Here is a 25,334-nt window from a genome sequence, read left to right on the forward strand (position 1 = left end):
TGCGTAGGGAAAACTATATAAAATGGTCAAGGCAAACGTGAAGAGTACACCAAACCTCAAATGGTAACCCTAGATGAGAGAAACATCTTAACATAAGGAAGCTGTTCGTTCAACACAACAGCCTTCCACGAGTACCTTATTCAACCAACTGGAAGGGAAAGAGGAAGAGATACCGGCCGTCACCGTAACCTGGATGCCGAGCATGGGTGAGATAATTAAGAGTGGCAAGGCCTTGAAGCTGGATGGTAGTCCGCCGGTAGCGGTTATGTCTCTGCTAAAGATTGCGGTAGTAGTAGCCACCAAGCCCTGCGGGAAAGCCGACAACATGAAAGACAAGCGAAGCCGTACTGATTCCAAAGAGTAACGCCTAACTAACTCGCTGTTCAAAATTTTTAAAGTGAAGATAGAGAAATAACTACCAACGTTCTCCGAAGAACACAGTTCACTGACGTCTATCCAGTGCGGATTTTGCAGGGAGCGATCCGGGGTCACTGTAAGATACTAGGTAGTTTGAGCTCGATTTTAAGGACACGGAGGTTCGAAACGTCTAAAACGCTTTTATAGTCGGCCGTGGAAAATCGCTCTTGACACCATAAGCGAGTATCTACCTAGTTTAGATTGTAGCCAACTATCTCCAGGATGGATTGATCATAAGCGAAGTAACGATACTTCCTATGACAACACATTTTTCTCCGTAGACCAGTCCTGGGGCCACTTCTGTGAAGTATTATTTATGACGACGTTCTAAGGTTGCCTGTCTTCTGTAGGAGTCGATCTGCTGACGAGAGCCAATCATCTGGCAGTAACAAGCGAAAACAGCCACAGAACTCGAGTTTCACCGACGAGGCTCTATATGCCATTCGAGATCGCCTTAGCCTGGCGCCCGAATAAAAAACAAAAGTATCTTGCCATTCGGCAGCGAACCAGATCAAGAGACTCGAAAGAACGCACCAAGGATGTACCGCTACAGAAAGACCAGGTAGGCACCTGCCATTTCCTCCTGCTAACCCGTAGCACTGTTAAATAAAGATATGGGTCGGCCGGGTGGAACGAAGCATTGAAGAATTGACGGGTAGCGTTCTCTGCGGAAATAACTCGAACCGTATGGACCGAACCTCACGTTCTACTCATATGAAATACGCTTCTGCCATTTATTTTGGTCTGTTTCAGTCTCGTATTTACAGTATAATACAATATTTCTTCAACTTTGATAAAGCATATTCGACAACACGTATAAAAATTCACAACAAGAAAAAAGAATCATTCACGATGATTATTCATTCATATGGCCCCAAAGTTGTAACATTCATAGGCTTAGAAAGTTTTAACGGATTAAAAGTTCACGGCATAGTTGATCAGTTTGCGAAAGCATTAACGTGCCAAGTTTCCAAGCGAAGGCACCGGGGGGCAGCAGCCTGCATTTGTTTATCACAGCCTTTCTCGCATCTATTACAAATATACCCCCCGCTAGGTTCATGGAAATTTTATCAGTATCTTATTAACGTAGTTAGCCTGGGTTGCCTACTACAACAGATTGACAAACGATACTCAAGATTTGCGTGACGGGAAGCATTGACGAACACGCTGTAAGTAGTTATCGTTGGCATTATAAACTAAAAATAGCCGGCTTTCTTGCACAAGTTTTTTCTGGTTACTTGTCACTTTTATAACGCATAAAAAAGCAAAATAGATAGTGTTAGACTCAAAAGGACTTTAGAGAGGTTTGGATACGTAATGTATAATATTGCTCAAGATAAACCTGTATAAAAATTTGAGGTTGCTTTTCGAAATCGTACTCTACGTAAAGGAATGAACGCAAAAATAGCACCCAATAGGCATATAGTTTAGTATTTGAGGCCCGTTTATTACTTAAATATTACGTGTATGCCGTACGTCTCTGTGTCAAAGAACCTGAGGAAACAGCGTTGCCATTTCGGAGACAGTGTCAGATATGTGCGAAAAAGTGGCTAAAAACCGGATTAAAGGAATAACTGCCGTCAATAAGTCAATAAGAGGTTGCAAAATGCGTAAATAAGTTCACTTGTTTCTCGTTGGCGTTATTTCAAAGTTTCTTCCGACTAGAAAGGCGTCCCTACCCTGTGCCCACCTTGTGATGCCACTTAATCAAAGGGTTACGAATGTGTAAGCAAAAGTAACTCAATATGTTAACTAAAATGATCTTTTATAAAAAAAAGGTTCCAGTCGAATTCAAAACTCGCCTCTTTCTATAAACTTTGTTGTCAAACATTTAGCCTAAAAGAACGCATCGTTCTATTTTGAGATTTATCTGGCGTACGTCAAAGAACACCGCACACTACATATGATATCTGCACGTCAGAAGTGTATGAATCTGTTTAAATAGAAATACGTTGCTCGTTGACAACGCGTAAGAGCCATGTTTGATTTTTTTTTAAAAAAAAAAAAGTGTATTTTAAGAATTGACTGCAGGTATTCTCTTTCTTCGGATGTAAAACGTCTGCGACTCTACAAGAAAACAGAAGTGACGATCAGTAGACTGAAAACTAAATTCCTACAACTAATTAGAATTTGTACTTTTTCCTATACTCTTAAAATAAGCAAAGTATCTCTGTATGTAATATATATATATATATATATACGCGTTGTACAAACTATGCTGCTATGCAAGGTCGCCAAAAATGATCTTACATCCATTTTCGACATGGAATAAAAATCAGTTTCTAAATATCAACCTTGATTCGAGAGAGCCAACCAAACTTTAACTGGCCGGCAAGTGACGAATATTGATCGCAAAAATTTTTGGAGTTAGAAGTTCTGGTATTTTCAACGTATGTAAAGTTGCATTAAACACGATAAATCATGATTAGGTAAGTGTGATGCAACTCTCCTATTTTTTTGCCGATTTGTACAATGTTTCAATTTTCTGAGAGCCTCTAGTTAACGTTTTTTTTGCCTAGAGCTGCGTACCACTATAAGCAAAAACAAGTCCAAACATGTTCAAAATTGGTCATACAAACAAAAAATGTGCGTTTATAAAAAAAACTAAAAAAACGCTAAAAAATAAAGTAAAATGAATAACCTATAGAGGAGAATTTAGTGTTACGTTGGTTATTTATTGTTAACTTCGTTATATTTGGTCATACTACGACGAAGTGGTACTGAATGTGGCATCGTTTGTCTGAAATTAATGCTTCGTTTCCGTGCTATATATAGTAGAAGAAGCACAAGGGAGTTTGTATTTACAGCCTGTGTGATTTTTTGCGCAATTATCAGAGACGAAAAGGTCGATTGAGTTACTGCAAAAGAACCGGCAAGTGCAAAATCAGATCCGTAGCAGCTTTCGAAAACGACTGTATGATTACATTATATACTTGGATCAAAGATGTGAACGACTCATCCTTTATGCAGGAAGACTTATCGGGGTACAATTTTGCAGAAAGTGTCATTTAAACTTCAAAAAGATATGTCCGAACCCACTTTGCTGCTATTTCTTTTCGAATATATAATGTTTTTCTGCAAACTGCTCGCGGTAGGACGGAACGAAACAAAATTATTTCACAATGGTTCCGTGGACAAGGCCGAAGAACCAAAGACGTAGGTCCCGTTATCGAGGGATTAGTCAATACATTTGAAGGCATTTCCGTTTTTTGTAAAAGGCCCAATATGCGCGATATTACATCTGGTGTTCGCCAGTACTTCAGAACCAAGTATTTCTTCACCGATAACGCATTTGAAGGATTTTCTTCAGGAAGATGCCGACTTACATTATTTGACCAATATCGATAACAAAGTCGCCCCCGCTGCTATTGAGGCAATAAGTCTATGGTGTATTGATATACTGAATGTGAGAAAAAGTAGCGCACTCGGTCGTAACAGGCAAAATTAGTATTCGATCCGGTCACTATTGTGCTCATATCACGGAGCCTGTTTGAAGGACTGCCAGCAGAATAACTTCGACATAATGACGTGTCCAGGGCGAGACGTATGTCGTGTCTTCGATGTCTCCCAGTATTTTTAAATTTCTTTTAATGAAAAAGTATATCAACAAATACCAATCTCGAGTAAGGAACGCCTAACATATAATATCCTAACCCATAAGGGTGCTCTAAAGGCTACTGAACGAATCGGAAACATCAAGGATATATTTAGTAGCCTCTTATAATGAACGATTTAAGTACGTAAATTAACCTTGCAAAACAAGTGGTAATGCCGCAAGCTAATTAAGTAACTAGCTGTATGTAATACGCGCATGAAACATTAAAAAAATGTTTGCATTTGTTTCTGTTTAAACCTAAGGCGTCATCCAACGGTAAGCCCTATGCTATTGTGTAAGGCGTTACAGCAAAGCAGGCTATTAGAAAAGTACGTATGCTGTACAACCTGGCCTTTTGGGCATTAGAAATGCAATGCGCAAAACGACCTGAGAATACTTTTATAATTTTCCCGATAGATCACAATGCGACCATAATGACCTATTTTTGCAAAGAACTACGAACTTTAACGAGAACTCGCGTTTGCAGATCAACGTGAGCCAGAGAACAAAAGGGGAAAGTCCAGGAAAGAGGTCAAGGCCCAGGGTTTAACCCGAAAATCGTTGATTCTTTGCGTTTGGTAAGACTAGCAGGGCCTGATTCATTAGATATCGCTTCCTACGATATTCCCGTTCATCGTACGTTTATTAGGCCAGTTGCATGGGGTAAATTCAAGAGGAAACATCTGATAGACGAAGTCGAATCATTTGCTCCATAGAAACCCGAACACTCATGCAACGAATACCGTTAACCTACCCTCCTGGAGTTTAAATGGAAGGTTTTGTTGCACTCACTATATTCCATGGGTCTTACGCCAACAGATTTCCACCTTTGCCATTCACTGGCCAATTAATCATCTCTGTGGCCTTACCGTCAAGGCGGACCAGCAACTTAAAATAGAGTCGATAAATTTCTCAATGAGACCCACTCTTTTTTTGATGAGACAACATATATAATTCGGCGGGAACATCATGGAAAAGTCGTGAACAATGACAGAAAATACATAATAACCTATTATATTAGGAAAAAACTGGTACCTTCAATTGAGTAGAAAAATCATTTGTGGACCTAGTAGAATCCACTTAGACGCAGCGTAAAAACGCGTTCGAATGCTCTGTCTGTAGAGATATATACATAGAGATACACCGGTCAATGTCGCCGCTAATTTTGAAAATCGGCGAAAATAGAAAAAAAGAAAACCACTTGTAGTCACGAAAAACGTCATTACAATATTTTTCTGACATTTTTTTTTTTTATTTGAGTCCATCAAATAAAAAACATCCGAACGTTTAATTTTTTCAACTTGTTCTTCACTAGGCAGTGTTCGCTAAACATTAGAAGTGGTATGGTGCATGATGGTGTATACACGTTCAAATGCATGTTAGATACTGGAACGTAATATTAAGTTGTTACAAGCAAATCCAGCAGATTTTCAAATTGAACATCTTTTAAGCTGTTTAGCTTAAAATGATAATTTTTTAATATATACTAAAGATGTCCTCCTTTATTATGTACACACTTGTCCCAGTCTTCCGGTATCTTCGAGATAGCCACAAACGTAATATTCACTTTCCCATAGAATTTCTCTATCTATGGCTTTTCAAAGTAAATCAATTGTAGGATATAATTACTCACCTATTGTTTTTTTAAGACATGGAGAGCCCGTAGTTATACGGGCTTGGATCAGGAGGATAAGCGGGTCGAAGTCAACGTTGGGCATCCTTTTGCTCAATCAGGAAGTAGTTGACAAATATCGATGAGGTCTCGAAGTTGTCATTAACAGAGCATATTGCGTGCTTTCAACTGCTGTGCCAACGGTTCGTGGCTCTATGGGGGGGCTCAAGTTAGCAATAGTCACAGATGTTTCCCATTTGTCACTACGGTACGTCAACAGTGTTACCATCACCTCACGCGCGAACCCACTGCCGATTTTTTTTTCGAAAGTGACGCCATTCTTCTGCCTGGTCCCTTCCAAAGACCGAACGACGATGCCTCCTCTATAGAAACCGTGTGCTCCGGCCGGGCTTTTTCTTTAATAAAGTTCCCCTAATGCACTACGTGCATTTCCAACTGGTCTAGAGTCAATCCAGAGGACACCCATTTTTTACTCAGTTTCCGCATTCTCAGTATTTGGATTATTATTTTGTGACTCAAAACGCGAGTTTTAGCTGATATAATTCTCAAATGATAAGCTTTGCATTGCTAAAAAATGTCCTCGAGTCCCGACATTTAGTCACATCCTCGGTGATCATCGGCCCTTCAATTTCCGTTTTTGAAACGTTTGTTCATAAATTTGTTTAATTTCTCGAATGTCTCTACCAATATTCGATGAACTTCGCAGTTCTGTGGCTTTCTGTGGACCACTGAGCGTTGATTTTCGAAATAAAGATGTTTTTCCTCTTGAACTCATTCATTTGGGAGTAAACTCAAGCGTTTTTTTCCACAAGTTTCTAGAAGACTGAAATATACCGACCAAACTGTGCCTACTAAAAACGCATAATTAAAAAGCTATTCAATTTCAAAGTCCACCGGATTCGCTTATAACAACCCAATAAATGTTTCGCTATAATGATTTTTGGTCAGGTAACAATCGGAACGCTCAACTTTTTAATAAGGGCCCTCTGGGACTTCTAAAGCCAGCAGAGTGGAAATTACACGCACAAACTTGGACGTATAGTTAATCGTTTAAATAAAAAAACCTTCTTTCCGACCTTTGCTTATTGACGCTTACTCAGTTTCGTTGAAAAATTGTTTATATATTACATCCGTTCGGCGGCTACAAATTCGAGTGAAAAGGTAGACAATTATTTTTCCCTGGTAGAAAAGTAAATCGGTAGGTAAAGCTACCAGCTTTAGCAAATCGTAACATTTGAATGAATTCATGCAGTACATTCTCACTACTACTACTATACATTAGTGTCCTTTGAAAGCCGAGGGTCTCAATTTTTCAAACGCCTGCTTTCATTATTAAATGATCGGTTGCAAAGAACGTTGAGGCGCATAGGCATAAACATCAACGGGTTCGCTCTTAGCAGCCGAGAGAAATAACTCGGTAAAAGCAGACAGAGCAGACTTTCAAGAAAAAACTAGGACAGAACGCGGACGGTCTTAAACCGCATATTTAGGCACATAGGTCAGCTTCCGCGAGGCTTCTGAACGATTCGAGCAAGACTTCCATAAAACAAACCAGAATTTTTAAGGGGCTGAAGAATAAATCGAATAAGCTTGGGCGTTTGATACAGAAATTGGCGGAGAAAAGTATGTTCACTACCAATTGTCTACTTGAATTTCGACAATTTGACTTTCTAAGATCTTCAACCATTCAAAACTTTCTGATTTTTCGACCGATTGTTAGCTCTACATTTAATTCTGATGGAATCCGGTATACAGCGCATTCGGAAGTTTAAGCCTACCTGTATTTTTTGACGCACGCTTTCTAATTGAAAGTTATTTACGGATTGAGGAGTGGCCATGTTTTGAATGGCTAAGCTCCTGGTTTGGTCGACGGTCATTATATTGAATAAACATGACCGCTAACTATGACACTTCTAAAATTACGCAAAAAGCTTAAGAAACATTCTCAACTAAGACGCCATCCTGTTGTATACGTGGGACAGCTAAGTGTTCTATGCTTTGCGTTTATGGCACTTTTACTAACTGGTCAAGAAGTAGATCAATTAACTTGTTTTTTCCAACAGTTTCCCCTATCACGGATATACATGATTAGATCTGGGTAGCCAATGCCAAGAGGTAGTATGTTGCCATGTAACTTTACATACGCGGGCACCGCTGGTTCGAGTTTCAGCCTTAGCAAATGGTTCTTACGAGATGTTGTAAAATCCAGGTGAGCCCAACAACAACCATCCCGGCTAGATTTTCTAGTCAAACAACGGACAAGTCTTTGATGGTACACTTAGATTTGTTTACACAGTAGAAATAGCCAAAAACGTCGAATAGATGAAAAATATTATTCTTTTTAAGTCATGGACATTGAGTTCTATTACATCACCATTATGGGAACAATAGAAAGAAATATGGAATAAAACTATGCAGGTCACTGGAAGCCGTTGATGTTAACTTAATATCGAAACTGAAAGAATCAAATAAGTTCACAGCACAATTCAGCTTAGCAGAGATGTGCATACATTGAAACGAAGTTCAACTAAGTTACTACATTTTGTTATTCCTCGTACCAGATAGAATCCCTGTCAGGTTTTTGAAGACAATGTCATTCACTTCGGCGTAACGTATCTTCATAACGTATCTTCGAAACAGAACAATACTGTCTATATATGCATTGGCTTGCGAGTAATCACCACTGATGCCGGATCAGGCTTCACCCAGATAACTATTTAGATCAGAATCACCAATAATCAACACAGTTATACAGGTTTCTGTGTGTGATCAAGTTGGCTTTAAGGAATCGTTGTTACCGTTCTTTGTCACCTCGCAAACGAAATATAATTTGAAGATGTACCAGTATTTGAGCCATTCAAAAACAAGTTTCCACTACAGTGAGAGCTTCGTGTGGGCCTACGATAGACGAATGTTAATCATTAATCTGCCCGAAATTTCTGAGCGTTTTTTTCTTTTGTGTTCCCAGCTTTGCCTCTAGCAGATATAACATTATTTTCTTCTTATTATTATTATTATATACATAACGAGCCAAAGACGTAGGTATTTTCAGTTGATAGATATGTTCTCAAAGATGAATTAATTCTAATGAGCCTATCTAGGCAAAATTATAAAAAAATATTTAATGAATATATTAATGTATTCTTTTTTCTCTCTTATGGTACCGGTTGTTTTGAAAGGTAGCGTTTAGCAAATTTCGGTCCATATAGCCACGCTCTCCCAATATACATACATATATATAGAGCTTGACATGGGATGAATTTTAGTAATGCATTGAACTTAAAACATATTGCAAGTATCGGTAGAGCCAGTTTTCTCTAACAATTACGAAACCACTATCGGTTACTGTGAAATAAATGTATATATATATCCCCAGACTCATACAGGTCCTATTTTCTCATTATCGACTACTCTGTTTGATACACTCATCACTAGGACAACATTTCGCGCTGTAAGCATATCAAAATGGTCAAAAGAAAAAAGTTTTAGTACTTGCAGCTACTATCGCAAAAACTAACAAGGCAAGCTTTAACGCACCCTTTTAAAACCCAGTCGATGTTCACTAGTAGTTCAAATAACGAAACAAAAAAAACGAATTAGCGCCTCTTATCTGTCTTTTATAAAATTTATATAAGAAGCATTTTTTGTTCAGCATATACCTGGGTCTTATGGGATATTTCTGATAGCTTAATTTAAGATTTATATAGTAGCTCAATTAAAGTACAACTCTTTTTCGCCTATTATTTTCTCGCACATTTTCCACCCATTCGTGGCTCAACAATTGTACACACTTCTCCTATATGGCATGATCGATATACGCAACACAGCGTTCTCGTTGCACGCTACTGTCTCAATCAGTTACTTTTATTTGTCATTCAGGCCATAACTTCGTTTCGTCTTTAATTTTTTTAGTCCATCTCATATCTGGTTTTGTCATCAATAGCCTGATCGGGATAGTCTGCACTATAAGACCCCATACTAGCCCAAGCGGGAGATTTCTTCCAAAATCCAGCTTCCCTATCTCTACATTGTTATTCGAAATATCAAAAGCTCAGAATATCTGCTTCTGCGCAGAATAAAAAATGATAAATAAGTGAGCCGTTTCTTTAAAATGCGCCACGCAGAAAACTTTTTTTTCCTTGAAATGCTGGTAAGCCGTCACTAAATAAATGTGGGCATTCTGACAATGTGTGAGCTCTAATTTTATATCCGAAGCGTACCAGTTTAGATGTTGCCTGACACATTAGGATAACCGCGTCCCATTCAATTTCCCTATAGGAATGTATAGAGACAAGTTCCGTGTTCCACCGCGTGAAGCACCACGGTATAACAAAGCCCGAACAGCGGAATAGTACGCAGCGGCTCGTTCATTGATCTGTAGCCAGACCCGCAAAACACATTAAAGCATGTAAGGAACAAACTAACGCTACTGAAGTACGTGTTTTTCAGAGATGTGTAGCGACCTGGAAGACACGGAAACTGATCAGACTCGGGACAACGAGAAGGGAAAGGGCGTAGTTACCACATTAAATGATTTACGGTCTGCGAACGCTTTTTGCCTCTGCCCGGTCTCTCTTCTCCTATCTGTAGCTCTCGTTGACAACGACAACTTCGTAACGGTATGCATGAGCGCTGTCAAACGCATAAAGCACTCCTCAAGAAGCTGAGCTAGCCCGAAAAAAGGGCATAGATTATGGTTTATGGCTGCGAAAATTCCTTAATAAGAGTCTCGTGCTTTGAATTTCGATTCTGATGTAAATCTTCCATTTTATGTAACTTTCAATGCTTGCTAAATCTGTGCACCGATTACATATATATATATATATATATATGTATATATTCAAAAGCTTGTCTACAGTTAGCAAACAGCTATGCTGGATAAGTCGGACATTCAGTGATTTCTAGTACAAAGCCTGTGTACGCTGGTCCCCATCCGTAGACATTTTCAATCTCCGTATCTGCAGTTCATGTGTCGTTGTTCCGAAAAACGAATCTAGTAGGTCGGCGCCTTAAACGATAGGCACGGGCTTTCCCATTTTATTCGAAATATAGGGCTAACTAGTTAACACTTTATAGGTAATGGGTAAAAGTTGGGTCAATTAGTATACAACCCACTAACCTTCGCTGTATGGTACAGAATGAAGACATAGCTAATCCTTTTATGTGGAGCTCTTTCATAAGCCTTCACTTAATCTAAATTGTACGAAGTTCGGCGGCAGTGATGTCCGTGGAGGCGTCAGCTGCGTTGTTAGCATCAACTCTGACTTTTTCGGGTATATTGTTCTTACCCCAATGTCTTGGTTTTTTTTTTTAGTTACAATTTGAATTCAGTAATCTTCCGCTAAACAGGTCACGCCTAAACAATTTCAATAACTAGTGTATTCTTTGTTATATATCACGATTTGGATTTCAAATGTTTCGGTAAAGCTTAAAAAAATAAACACATTTAATTCTAGACTAATTCCTTCCATAATATGCAACGGTCGCTGTACAGAAAACATAAACAAAGACTTTTATAAATAGAAAAAGCGACAATTGCCCGCGAAGGTTTCACAGTTTTGTATTAAAATAATGAATTTACTCTTCTGCACACACACACACACACACACACAGTAGCACATCTTATCTTGCGAAAAATGAGACTCGAATAGATCGACGATTTAATTATTAAGCAAACAACCCTCGAACCGAAACACTGCGCTTAGTCTTAAAGCAAAATTACCGACATTTATATCGCGCGAAACGTCATGGAGCAGAGTAGATAAATAAATGTACATCCTAGACAAGACTTGTCTTTGGGTTGACGTTTGATTTCTCTATAATGTTGGTTATAAGTCCTTCTCGATCCATTTGCCACTGGCTTTCCTAATAAAATCGGCCAATAAGTTCCTCAGGCTTGCCCTTCACATCCTTGAGTATCCGGTTAGCGGCTCATGGAAATTTGAAACAGTATTTTTAGGCATTCCCCGAAGATGTTTTCTTACAGCGTCTACAGTCTTCCTTGCTGTAATGTAAGCCGAATACTAAAGGAGGAAGCAGGATGGCTTGCAGGCAGATTGACGAACTGAGTAGTGATAAATTGTGGTCCGTTGTATGATGCAATTACCCTTGAGTGTCCTAGTAGACGCAATATTCACAGCAGATGCTTAGTGGTAGCTGGGCTTGGGCTTACTACCTATGGGATCGACTATTATTGGTCAACAATATGTGTCAACAAAATGGGCGCATAAAAGCTGAAAAGCCTTCTTGATTTCTGCGAATTTGCTTTTGATTTTTCGAACATATATGTATATATAAAATCTACCTATAAGTATCATTGCAATATTTTCATTTGCGTCAAAGTGCCGAGTAATGTCTGTCTTGCTAAAGCAACCTTCTGCTGAGCGCGCTTAATTCCAACACTAGCAAGTTAATCTTCTTGGACACCTCTCTCTCTACCGTTCCGACATGTTTAGCGATAGTATGGGGCAGTCCTTGTCAAACTCTTCCATAGACTGGTTTTGGTTTAAATATAGTAGCCACTATTTCACATATCTTGTCTAAATATTTTCTTATGCTATGATTTTTTTCCATATTCAGAATTGCAAAAGTTTCTATGCTACGTGGACACGTAAAACAGTAAAAAAAAAACTTCTTTACACGCTGATCGGCTGAAATGCTTAATGCGGGACGTTTACTCGTCTAGTTATAGATTTAATGTTAAAGTTACGCCTAATAGCGCGCGTCATCCGAATCATACGCAAGCCGAATTTCTATATCGGAAAATTGACGCTTCATCTTGCCTTTCGAAAGGCTTGCACTACAGTGAGCTTCTTCTGACATACGGTAAGTTTAGCTATTAGTCGTCACTAATATATGTCCTAATTTTGCTATCGTAAAAGCATCTCTGCCTAACGATATGATACCTCAGGTAGGACGATGGGCATATGCTTTATCTCACACAACAGCGACTGTCTTTATGTTGCGGGATTGACTTAAAAGCACAGAGGCATGAAATGACGAAATCAATATTCATAGTAGCATCAATCGTTTGGTCAATTTCAAAGTCTATTCGATTGCTTTATTGGCCAAAGCAATCAATTTCTCTTCACGCCATAAGACTAGCTTGTGCAAGCCGACTTCAACGACCGTCCGTCGAATTTATCTTAGTTCTATTTTAAAAAATCACGTGACCCTTTTCTCTCTTTGCAGAACGAAAAGCTTTCGAATACAGTATTTCTTTATGAATTTCATCAATAATATCCATTTTTGTTCAGTGGAGGTCGTCGCAGGTTCAGCTTTGAGGTTGAAGACACGATCCGACACTGGGGCCTTTTTCTATGACCTTCTGCTTGAACTGATAATTTCAGTACTCATTTAAACACTCGCCAGAAAGAACTAATATAAAAGAATATAACCTCGTAGGATTATGAGTATACAATTTCCTTATTTGAATAGACATTTAACGTTGTAACACTCGAATTAGAGTAATGTGTCTAACATTCCGTGAGCCAGAACGTTCCTCTTTCTGAATAAGGATTTTGTTTATGGGATTTGCATCCAGCAATAGGCTTGCACTGATTAAAAACATGGGTCTCAAAGAACAGAAAGCAGGTTCATCAAACGACTTCCATTCCAAATTGGTAAGGTCTATTAGCTTATCTACTTGACGCTGCATGAAAGAATCAATTCAAATTGAGTGCTTTTAGAATTCCAAGGAAAAAAACTAAGAACCGTAAAGTTCAGCTCTCGATCTCTTGAAAACGTTACAAGACGCGTTATATAGCTCGATAAGAGCCGATAAGACGCTATAACAGAGGACAGTGCGGACCTGCAAAAGGTCGTTGCGAAGAATACTAGAAATGTTCAAAATAAAAAGCTCTAGTTCTGTTTTCTTTTAATATGCCGCTACGCTTCTTACGCGATCTGTTGCCTTGGCCGGTAATTGCTGACCACTGAATTTAATTCTGTATTTTTTATCACTGGACATCCTCGTTTTAGCCAAAATATATTTACAACATTGTGCTGAGGATCAGTAAGGGTCCGTTCAGGCTCTTCCCGCCCCAAGTAACAGCCCTACAACGTCCTAGAAAAGATATTTTGACTCAATCACTCTGGCGTAACTCGGATCTTCCCTTATCGAAAACCAAGGTACACCAATATTTTCAATTCTATCAGGACAAAGCTACTCTGTTATAATCGACGTGCCTAAGGAGAACATGATGCTGCCTATCAGGCCAGCATTCAGAACCGGTCAAACGCTAAAGCTTCGTCGCTCGAAAGACCGATAACACTTTAGTCTGAAAATTATCAGAAAAATTATATAACACACACAGACTAACAACGTATTCTAATAATTTTACTAGAATCTATGTCACTATTCTAACAGAGAACAACGGGGTAACGAGATCTTTAACGTCGTAGTTAGATTCTTTTTCTCTAAAATGCTACCGGCCAAATAAGTTAGAGATAAAACAGCAATATTTTTGTCAACGAGTCTTCTCGCCTCCCTCGACGCACGATCCGTTATTATCACGGTGCGTGAATACGGAATCCTCTTCCTGCAATAAACGAGCATCTGCATTTGATAACATATACAAAACGTGTATTAGCAATAAGAGCCTCTCTGAAAATACAAGACAGCTGTCATACTTAGGCCATATGTGATCTATTCGTACCTGAAGCATTCTTAGGCTACACTAATAGATAGAATAAAATACACGAATAGGTGCACACTTTGGCTGTCATGAGTAAGTTTGATCATACTCACCCTACGGTAACTTCATTGACATTTCTCTAAAAAGCAGCCCGGTCGGACAACTTCCGCTGGTAATCCTTTGGGATACGTGTACAACATGACGTTACTATATCGAAGCTATATCATATGTGTTAAAATAGCTTTAGATTATAAAAATCACAGTAACTTAATATATTCTAATTGATCCTAACTAATAAGTGACCATTTCAGCGTTCTTCAATCTTAACAGCTAATCACAAGGAGAAGAAGCCAGAAAAAAAAAAGAATTAAAGCCGACAATCACAGTCACGATGATGAAATACTGATTATAGAGAAGCGATTGGAAAATATTCAGCAATAGGCGACGATATATTTTATCTTCTACGTGTCATCGCGAAACATTTCTTTATCTTTGTTAGTTTTTCATCGATTTTTTTAAAATTGGCTGAAAGTTGCTTCCTGTTCATTCAACATTTTTTTTTAATCGTTTTATAATGAAAAAGACACTATAATGGAGAATGGGACGTTTAAAATAACAGATGATAAATATCATTTGTCATTTAGCCGTTGCCATTTGCCTACATATATCTGTATAATCTATATAACAATTGCTAAACTCGTTGCAATGCTTAAATCATTGACATGGATTTATATTAAGAAACATAAACAGTAATGTAATAAATATGGACTACCACGGCACCACCTGGACAGTGTTAATGCTTAAGCAAGGGACATCCCACGTTGACTGAAACAGCAGTAATAGCTCAATCTGTGGATACGGTATGACAATTTACCAGCAGAAATCTAGAGTTTATCGGCCATAGGTGGACATTGTCGTTACTTACTTATTCTGGAAACAGGCCAGTCGACCTGTTGAATTTCCGTTATGGGTGGCAGCAGGATAGGCAGGAGTTAAACATACTTAAAGCTCCCCTCTCGTATAGGTAATAACGAAGTATAAAGATATACACAGAAAGCCAATATGAGCCTGAGTTGGGGCCCAGCGGCCTTATAAATTTTTGGAACATATTACGAAGCTTAACACGGTTGCAGAAGTAAAACTTAATCGCCTAACAGCGCGGTAACAATTGCGTGACCTGTTACACCTGTAATCATAGCCAACGTAAGAGCGGATATACAAATTACAAACGTTTTGCACGGATCATCAGGCAACTGTTTGCCTGATTCGTGTTTAAATATTTATGCATCGTTTTTATTCACTAAGTTATCAATTGTTTCTTGTTATGAACGAGGGACTTCCTGAGTGTCTGTTATAGGTTTTAAGTGAGTATTATCATATCTACATCTCCCTCACTGATGAAGACGAAGAGAGTGATAATTGCTAGCAGATCTTCGCATAGGCGTACTTATTTATTTTTGACCTTATTTAAAAATATGTTATGACAAGAAAGCTATTATTTATCCACACAGACACATCTTTGGGTGTGGTTTTCAAACGTTTAAATTGTGATCGAAGTCTATGGACAATCCATCCATTGTGACATGTCACTTATATGGCCATGCATATATGGTCGATGGTAGTTATGTTACAACACAGAGCCTTAGAAAAGGTTCCCTGTACGTTACATGGTACCATTATCGGCATCTTGTTAGATGTTTATAAAGAAAACTGATGTTTTGATTGATAGGTTTCAATCTATCAGAGACAAATACAAACCTATTACGCTGATATCAGCTTCAAGTCTGAATTTGGCTTCCCTTCGCTGAACATCTGGAACATGCACGCGCAGACATATATGAAGGCGTCATGTGGTGGATACCTTGATTAATTTATCATCCATCGTTTAAGAAACACGATGTATTACAGAACTCAAAATAATAGAGTACCCGTGCTTGCCGTGGCGGTAATATATGATAGGTAGATGTCTACTTATTTCAAAAAGCAGACCTTACTAGGGTAAATCTATATCTAGTAAACACAGAGCCAACGGGGCAAAGGGCAATCGAAAGTAGCTATGAATTACTGTACATGATTTCAATTCCCCGACATCCACCTACTTATTTGGCAATACAATCTTACCCTCAAGATAAAACAGGTTTGTACTTGTCCCGGACGCAGTTCGCCAGTTATTCATAGCAAGAATAAGCAATAATGAATCTGTGTGGTTATAATTTTTTTGATTATTGAAACGGCGCTATGAGATTGTCCGACTACGGCTTGAAGTGAACAGTGCTAAAGATGATGTAAACAAACTGATAATCTACAAGCAAGATAGGACGTTCAGCGTGTACAAGGAAGTTTCGTAGATGAGATTCGTGTTTAACCGTAAACGGATTAAGCCCTTCCGACTGTTTGAGAAAAATCTGCCATCAAGAACTTCGAGGTCAGGCAAATATTTACGAAACTCAATATATTCGGAAGCTAAGAGAGTTTCATACTTCTGATTCCTCGCTTATAGATTCACACTTTCCTTTCCGTTACGTCCAGCAAAATGCTGGTGGCGGGTCAATTCTGAGCTCATACTCGTTGACGCTATCGGACCCTCGGGAACCGTTTCAAACGCTCGATCGCTCCTCTTGATAGTTCGAACATTCGCAAGCAAGATGTGGGTCTATCTTATGGTGCAACTTCTATTAGCATTTACGGCTTCGGCTTGGGCGCAGCCTAATCTCGATGCGGCGAGTAATATTGCCAGTCTGATAGCTTCAAATGTAGCAGCTGAGCTCCTTAATGGTGATGATATCAGTGGTGATAGTGATATCGGAAAGCCAGCCCAAACTGATCTGACAAAAGGTCTTTCAAGAAAGATGGGTGCAAATCAAATTCACATGGCAATTCTAAAAGTCCTTCGAGAGATGAAAAATTCCAGCGGTGACCCTGACTCGTCATCGTCGACAGCGTTGGAGTCGATCATTGATCCTAAAGCAGCTTTCATGAAGGCATTGTCAAGTTTGAAAGTAGGACACATTTCGGACGAATTACTGTTGAATGGGAATGAATCGCCAAAAACAACCGTTGGCCCGCTATCATCGGATACCGGTACGAAAACACCAAATAATGAAGCCCCAGCAACGATAGATCCATCTAAGAGCTCCGCGTCCGACAGTGAAGGAAAACCACTTCAATTGTCAAAGGTCGTTAAAAAACCTTTCCCGTTTGTTCCGCTGAAAATGCTCTCAAAGGCACTAGCCGATACCGCAGCTTAAATCATAGTGATACGTGCTTAGATTCTAGGTCAGATCATGCGATAGGCATCGATCTAAACAGAAATCTGAACTAAATGATAAGAGTTGAAAGTGCCGATATTGTCCCTAATGATCATAACGCGTTGACTGTAGTAAAATAAGACATAGGGTTATGGGTGGCGAATCTCAGTTCTGAAGTCTATATAACGTGTTCTATCGTTTGTTTAAATGGTTTAGTTAGAAAACGGCGTCTGTCACGGTACGTAACTACGTAAACTGTAATAGTGAATAAAGTGCTTCAAAGAATCACGTCCAAGAGCATGATTATAGTTTTTAGATCTTTCCGAATTTCGGGTAGGCTTAGACAAGTATTTTGCGCTGCTCATTAGAAACCTTAAACTCGATGAGAGTTGAAAGAAAAATTTAGATCGCTATTAAATGTTATTTAATAAATCCAACCAAAAACTTGAAGAAAATAAATGCATTTCTTTAGCGACGGGTTCACCTCACTTGGGACGAACACAGCCTTACAAGGCTTTTTCCTTTGCCACACAGTTTTTATGTAATCTTTTTGTACGAAGTAATTTTTCCACCTGCAGAAGAACTTTGCTAGTTGGATATCATAAGATGAGTTGGAACATAAATCAATGTATAAGTTTTGAAGTGCTAATTATTATTGTTATGCCGCGTATTCTGTATCTCTTTTTCTTTGCATAGCAAAGCCCTGTGAATAATTAGCGTATCGAGTACCCTACATAGGAAGCTGTGTTATTAAGGCTGATGTAAGGACTGTGGTCGCAAGTTTTAGGTTTTACGTATTTTTCTCATTCATCTCAATGCGCAGTGTGATTTTTCAGGTGAATTAATAGCGGTTCATCATAGATGCTTCTGGTTCATCTTAATGCTGCACTTCAATGTACTAGCTAGCTAGCTAGCTAGCTTGCACCTCAATCGATAGTTCTTTTTAATTAGAACTTACCATCAAATACGAGTTTTCAGAAAGTCAGCTGGCTTTTGTCTCTTGTCTTGGGCTGTTCAAAACAAGATGGGCCTGAATCATTCCACTTCAATATTCGCGAACGCGAACGACTAGCTAGAAAACAGTAAGCGTGTCCCACTGTCAAATCGATCAAAGAAAAAACATTTCTCCTTTAACTAACTTCAGATAGATAAAACAATACTACTCTGCTATAGATTAAGAAGGAAATGATACATATTTATACGGGGTAAGGTGCATTGAATCTTATTACTCGTTTCTAATTTACACGAAAGCTATCATTCACGAAAATGTATATATCTTCATAGAATACTGCCGTTCCTTTTTAGATTCCCTTATCATGCACGATGTATATATATGCAGGGACACTCAAATCCTAGACTGATTGTCATGGCAAATATACACCTACTCGTTATTTTTGGTACTAAAGAAAAACCGAAAAAAAAAAATAGCAAAAATCAACAGACTCATAATAATGAAACAATGCATCACTCTTTTAAAATTCAAATGAGAACCAGTAATACTCTAATAGCGTTCGCAAAGGACGAGTCTTTACGGAAATTATGAACTTCCTCCTTTGATTGAATTTTTCGATTTACGTTACTCCCAGTTTTCATGTAGTTTCTCAAAAATCCGGCGAAGATTTTCAGGACGATAACCAAAAAATAAGTAAGAAACTAATCAACTAAGGAATGCGGCCCAACATTCAATAGCATGCTGGTTGATAGACAACGACGGCAAACAGGGTCATTTTTCTGCACACTGCACATGCACAAGTGCACGGTCTTACCATATTTATTCAATGATAAGTTGACTAGAGGAGCACTTACTAATACCTTACTCAAAGCCTTTATGCCTGGAAATGACTTCGTACTTTGTTCCTCCTTTTTTTCTCACATACTATATATGTATACACATACATATATGTAGCATTCATTTGTTCTACAGTACTCTAGTATAGTTGCTCCCATAGCTAGAACTTTTCGCGGCTAGCGAAGGCTCAGCTCGATCACATTATATTGCTGTTGCTTGATCGCCAGTGGTTCTACCGATAATAGTCGATATAAACGCTACAACGTCTGCTTTCTCACTCCTAGCCTTATTTTGATTCATTGCATTTGGGTGAGTCGAATTCGGCCGTCGCAGTGCGTAGGCTTCGTTCATCTAGCAGTTCGACGCTCTACGCTAAAGACAGTTGAGTGGTGGTGTTTATCCTATACTATGTATGTATGTATACTAGTATCACACCCTCTGTCTTCTATTGGGCTTATCGCTGCTACCGCTGCCGCTGCTAGCGCCATTGTAGTTGCAACCGCTGTTTTGGATTGTCCAGTCAGCTAGTTGTGACAGTCTACTCCACAGTTACGAGAACAACGCCGGCTGTTGTCCAGAGTAGTTCCTGCTTCGCGAGGGTACGCTTCGTACTGTCATCGGTTTGTCTGTGTGGAGGCTAGCTTTGAGTGACCAAGTGGTGCGATCATCTTGCGTCAAACTTTAGACAGTTTCCTTCTTCAAAGGGTAAGCGACAAGTAGGTCTATTTTAGCAGGTCACTGTAAATAACAATTAACACGGTATATATATATATATATACGACACGGTCGATATTGTAAGCTTTTATGAGGACGTATTGCAGAATGATTCCATTGCAATAATTGGGGACATCCCAAGAACGTCATAGATTGTATCGTAGGAATGACGTTCCAAAGTCAAATAACATCTATTCCGATATTACTTAGACCGGGAACGACTGTTCAAATCACAGTACGCGGTTTTGGATGAAACGCTGACCGCGGATGAAGCACTTTTTGCTTTCAGCTTATTGAAGTTTCATTGTATCTGGGGTGCACGTAAGGTGTTTCTCGTACTTTGTCTGGCGACTAGAACCCACACGGCCATTTTCATAGCTCCTTTAGTTCTGATTCATTTTCATTTCATTTTCCAGCGTGCTTTTTAATTATACAACATCGAAATTATCCAGGTTTTAATGGTAAATAAAACTACCAAAGAATTTTACAAATATGGACTACCCCCCCTCCCCCATCGTTTTTTTGAAAATTAATTTATTTAATAGCTAAAGGCTTGAATATTTTCGTGTCGAAACCTGTTGGTACGATGACTTAGACAACAACGAAATTTTTCTAGCTGAGAAAAAATTTAGATGCGCTGGTTTAAGGCCAGTTATCGGCATATGGCGCTTGGGATAGTTTGAAAAAAGGTGTGCGTTTCTGTGGAAGACACTTATCCAGGTTCAGTCTCACACTGTCTACTTCAATCAGGCGGCTCAATCCTTTCTGGTGACGCTTCTTGTTTAGATGCTTATTACTACTGAAAAGTGGTCAATATTTTAGGCAGTGTAGGGTTATATGTGCGATTCAGGGCTAGATACGAAACTTCCGTTTTATAGAGCTGATACATAATCACAGTAGGAACTTTGTCTCATTTGTTTACTTCGAAGTAAAAATTAAAAATTTCTATAGGTTCAAACGTCAAACCGATTCCCATGATATTTTAATTAACGGGGCCTGCTTACGTCCTTATAATTTTGAACTGTATACTTTTTGAATTCAAGCTACTGTTTCATCTGCCTTGAAGGTCTTTATATCTAATATATGTATAATGATGCTTGTATAATATATCGTGAACAGACAGCTCTGTAGCATAGCTTTAAACGCATTACTTCCGCCCCATCTCATATCGCTTTGATATGGTACAGAATGCAGATCAAGCATTGTTCTAGACGACTACATCCGAGTTTCTGTGATCGATAATATTGTTTGTATTATTCCGCAAATCCATAAGTAGTTACTTTTTAAAGAAATATCTACAAGTTGTAGTATTACATGTATTCGCATAAAATACCGTAGCTTTTTTTATCCAATTCTCTGTAATTTTATAAATAAGAAAGAATGATTAGACATTGACAACATTACTTTTTTTCGAAAAATTCGAAACTTCCAGAAGTGTTAAGATGTGTTTGTAGCTGGTAATTATATATATATATATATATATATATATAGTTATAGAAGACGATCGGTTATAGAAACGACGGTTACTCATATGGTCATCTCTATCACTTTGGCTAGTAGAACTCGAATGACGATACCCTTAAGACGAAAATGCAGAAGTTAGATCGAACAGATTTTCCGCTACTCTTTATCAACACATCCCATTTTCTCACTCAACAGATAAATGTTGCGGCCCATAACTGTTTCTTTTTTTTTTCTTAATTATTATTGAGTTACACAGAGACCTGTTAACAGCTATCGTTTCGTATAAGTCTGTAAATTTTCAAAAACGTCGTTTGTGAATTAGCGTATTTTAGATTCAAGGCTAAAGCGTAAGTCAACATCAACACAAAACTGGCCCATAAATGTTTACAACAAAAAGAATCCTCGCTGTAGTTATTCTGCTTGTAAATAAACCATCGAGTATCAGCTGATGATCTAAACACTCTCGGGAGTACACATCGTCCAAGTGGTAAAGTGTACTTTTGGTTGTTGCTTTACATTATGTCGTTAGATGGGCACTTGTCTGATATTTCGTACAATAATTATTACTTTATTAATGAATAAAGTATTGTTTTACTCGGTCACGCACATACGAATTTGTGAATTATCAAGTGAGAAATATTCGTGTTTCCATTTTTTATATCAAGTGATATTCCTCGATGAAGCACCAAGAAGAAAGGACCTGAGTCGCTTGTAAGTTCTACTTTCTGAATCTATTGTTGTAACTGGAAATTTTCTGTCACTTATTCCCATACCGGAGCCGAGCCGCCATAGGAATGTATAGCACAAATAATCTCAGTCGTCACTGAAGCGTTTTCGATATTCTCTCTGTTGATTGGTCACCGGTCTGCACATTCACTCGGCGGGCAATTTAAATTTTACTGCGCACAGTGTTTACGATGCTATTATCATATGGTGCAAAAATGCACAGATTGCAAACTATAACCATTTCTGTGAAGCTTTTTCACTCCAAACGTACCCGCGACACGTTAATATTAAGGCTTATTTAGAATAAAGGTAATCAGGAAGAAAAGAGTACTTATTATTATAAAGGGTTTGATGCCAAATCATTATGAAGCCTTGTCAGTATGTATTATGGCGGTACTAACCCTACCGTTGAAAACAACAAATTTGCATAAAATATATATAATTTCTCCCATTCATATGAGTCTTGTTTTCTGGTAGCATGGCGATCAAATGAATTAATGGAACAGTAATGATATAACTTGTAATGTTAGGTATAATCTCTCTATAAACGTATAAGCCGTTCGTATAATGGGGGGGGGGGACGACGACGCTTCCTCTTGCAACCGTATTGGATCTTCCACGATGTATTTATTAGAGAGGAGTTTCCGGAACTTCACTTTTATTCTATGCGCAGTTGGTTCAAACTGTACTGTAGTTGTACGCATTTGCAAGGGGGTTTTGTGCGGAACTGTTTAGTAATGAACTCGGTGCTAAGGTTCTGTTCCGGATCTACGTATATTTGATTATCTAGATATTAGATGTCCTGGTTTTTTGCGCTGAGTCGCACGAACCGATGCCTGATTTCTCTTTTGCTCACAGTTTCAGTCTCATGGTACTCGAGTTTCAAGTCTATTGTTAGTGTCGATATTCTTGATTCTGAAAATGAACTGGATCATGTTGAGCCCATGTGTTTCTATATCGTCGGTATCGTTAGTTGTCCGTGGGCTCATGAGAGCCATGGGCCTAACCCCCATGAGTGCTTGGAACGGTTCATCGTCCATTCGGGCTATCTTTGAATTATCAAGATTCGTCGCTTTTCAGTCGGAAGTTTCGTCGGAAGTTTCGTCGGAAGTTTTTCACCTTACATACGCTCCGATGGCGCAATATATGTAGAGCAAATAAATGTACGGATTTATCGTAAGACAAACCGCTACGTTTCACCCCGGAAGATTAAAAAGTTGTTAGATATAATTTGAAAATATTTTTGGCCAAAGATGCAGTAGTAATAATAATAATAGTTGCTTGTGAATGATTTATTTTGTTATGTAAATTTACATAACCATTATTCGCTTTTAGCATTCGTTTAAGATTTTTTCATTTATTGAATGAAAGATCACATGTATTCCATTAGTAACCATGCAATAATTAACATCTATATATATTATTATTGCTTTAGAAACTGTCTGGAAGAATATTTTTTTGGGAAGGAATAGATAATGGAAGCAAAGCTCGTCTTACCCACGAGTTAACTTCATTTGTATCGCAAATAAATTATTATTATTACGCTTAAAGCCTCCAGAGTACCATAATGCCTTCGTGGTGTATTTTTGTTCTTCACAGCCCCTGAAAGCATTTTACTATATATATATATATATCGCGTTTTTAGTTATATGATAGGCTGGAATACGCGAACTACGGCGATTTTACAAACATTCGGGATCCAAATTTCACCTTGGGTCAAAATAGATAACATCCATATTGATGTAATATATCCGAGGGATATATATATATATAACCCTAAAGCTGACAAGAAGCTTTTACCTTACACTGCGCGTCTATAAAGCGAGATCAGTGTTTATTCCATGGCAGGTATTTTAGAGGCCCATTATCCATGTATTCATCTTCCACTTGAATATACTGTAAAACGAGTAAATTAAGGAATTCAATGGCAATTGCAGCATAACCAAAAATTTAATAATTAGCTTGAGCTTTGAAAAAATACGAGGGGAAATAATAAACACATTTTGGGAATTTTTTTAATAACAGCCTAATCAGCCAGAGGAAAAACTGAAATTAACAGATTCAATCTAATTAAATATATAGCAGCTAAATGTTGATAGAACACAGTAAATAGAGTTAAGTACACGACCATTGAATATTTTCTAGCGGTTTCGCTGATCAGAAAATCAAAAACGATCCAATTTTCGGTAATTTTTCTATTTTTATCATTGTGTTTCTGATTTACGGCCTGAGTACGATCCTTTAATTAGCTTTTTTTTCTGAACAATCCTCAATTTTGTCTTGTCAAGTCACACGGCTCTAGATATAGACCAGTTTGCTATCGAACAAAGATCTGATCCACCATTTTATGAAATCAGTTGTCACAACAGCACAATGAGACAGAGACCATAAATACAGGCCTATTTCTATCTACAAACTGCTAAATGGACTATTTAATGCTTTGTGTGTATTGCAAGATTCGATATCCAACGAAGGTTGCTTAACATTACACAGAATACGAGTCTATGAGGCGTCTAACGAGATAACGTTGTCTGCAACCACCATACAGCCAACTATTTAGTGTTATGCACCAGTGGCTTTGTTCCCCTTCTGTGATTAACTATGTACCCCCCTTTTTGCCTCGAAATTCTATGGCATTGTCAACCTACAAAGGGAGAAATTGTTTCAAAGCCACATTCTACTCGAATTGCCTTTGTTTGCCCGTTCGGGATTGTTCCATTAAGTGTTAAATGCAAAGAATGAGCAAAATAGAATTCGATAAACAACGAGCTCGGTCGCGTTGAAACTGTGAAAGACGTCGCTCGAACCATTACGTAATATGTTCCTATTAGCCAGAAGACGACGTCGTGTCAACTCGTACGAGCCAAGAGTAAACATGAACACTCATTTATTACGTAGGACTTTAGCAGTATGATTGCAAATTGAGCTGGCTTTCAAGAAATCCATTGATCAACTTCGGGAGTGTCAAGGCCGAGATTTGAGCCAGTACAGATGCTAGCACGGCAACGCACTGAAGATGCACTTACGCCACGATGCCGACGTTAAAGGAAGCGTATCTATAAATACGTTGTTAATAAATCTTTAAAACAACCAACAGCTATTATTCAGCATC

General features: G+C 38.4%; 1 protein-coding gene and 2 long non-coding RNA genes across 10 annotated transcripts in view; 2 read left to right on the top strand and 1 right to left on the bottom strand.

Annotated features, from left to right (window-relative positions):
• Positions 1-310: 310 nt before the first annotated feature.
• Positions 311-10,292, top strand: LOC147757785 (uncharacterized). The gene is made up of 3 exons (XR_015321523.1): positions 311-493; positions 768-979; positions 10,095-10,292. It is a non-coding gene; the product is annotated as an uncharacterized LOC147757785 (long non-coding RNA).
• Positions 10,293-14,033: 3,741 nt separating this feature from the next.
• Positions 14,034-22,374, bottom strand: LOC111244466 (uncharacterized). Of its 3 annotated transcripts, none has more exons than XR_002670894.2 (7): positions 22,270-22,374; positions 19,342-20,056; positions 18,488-18,625; positions 16,040-16,093; positions 15,207-15,467; positions 14,395-14,459; positions 14,034-14,185 (listed from the first exon to the last, which is right to left on the bottom strand). It is a non-coding gene; the product is annotated as an uncharacterized LOC111244466 (long non-coding RNA). The 3 variants fall into 3 exon arrangements; XR_015320040.1 differs by lacking the exon at positions 22,270-22,374 and adding an exon at positions 21,610-21,779; XR_015320039.1 differs by lacking the exon at positions 22,270-22,374 and having other exon boundaries at positions 19,336-19,651.
• Positions 19,883-25,334, top strand: part of LOC111244465 (sorbitol dehydrogenase-like) — a 56,745-nt gene continuing 51,293 nt past the window's right edge. For 2 of the 6 annotated variants that reach the window (XM_022791641.2, XM_022791642.2), the window contains exon 1: positions 19,883-20,023. The gene's annotated coding sequence lies outside the window, so the exon portion shown is untranslated. Of the gene's footprint in view, positions 20,024-21,916; positions 21,984-22,187; positions 22,208-25,334 lie in introns of those variants that run through there. The other 4 variants (XM_086978760.1, XM_086978759.1, XM_086978757.1 and 1 more) reach the window with 4 other exon arrangements.

Source organism: Varroa destructor, unplaced genomic scaffold, assembly GCF_002443255.2.
Source record: "Varroa destructor unplaced genomic scaffold, Vdes_3.0 BEIS01000002.1, whole genome shotgun sequence".
NCBI lineage: Eukaryota > Metazoa > Arthropoda > Arachnida > Mesostigmata > Varroidae > Varroa > Varroa destructor.